This window comes from Buceros rhinoceros, unplaced genomic scaffold (genome assembly GCF_000710305.1).
Source record: "Buceros rhinoceros silvestris isolate BGI_N320 unplaced genomic scaffold, ASM71030v1 scaffold29275, whole genome shotgun sequence".
In the NCBI taxonomy this organism is placed as follows: Eukaryota; Metazoa; Chordata; class Aves; order Bucerotiformes; family Bucerotidae; genus Buceros; species Buceros rhinoceros.
The window spans coordinates 3,527-3,838 of record NW_010415042.1 but is presented as its reverse complement, the minus strand read 5'-3'; the positions used below and the strand labels follow the sequence as shown (position 1 = coordinate 3,838).

General features: G+C 63.8%; 1 protein-coding gene across 1 annotated transcript in view; it reads left to right on the top strand.

The window, feature by feature from the left end:
• The window catches only part of LPAR2 (lysophosphatidic acid receptor 2), a gene marked incomplete at its 3' end in the record, with an annotated part of 5,364 nt that overhangs the window by 1,531 nt on the left and 3,521 nt on the right, over positions 1–312 (top strand). The gene's annotated exons all lie outside the window — the stretch shown is intronic.

Here is a 312-nt window from a genome sequence, read left to right as displayed (position 1 = left end):
GAGGGAGCCACGTCCAAATTCCTCCCGGTTCCTTGGAACAAAGCCCTGAACTCTGCTCAGGTCCGCGGTTTATTTTTCCGGAGCAGCTCAGCGCCGGCTCTCAGCCTGCCCCGGTAGATCCGTGGCCGGGAGCGCTCAGCTCCAGGGCTCTCCGGCCGAGCGCCAACGGCCCGGCAATAAATCACCTCGCCGGCGAAACCGCGTCTTCCCAGCCAGCCCCAGCCCAGGCTTGCGGTCACAACCCCTCGCCTGCGAATCTTTCCTGATAAGCACAGAATTCGCCCCGTCAGGGAAACCTCGGCGCCGCAAACA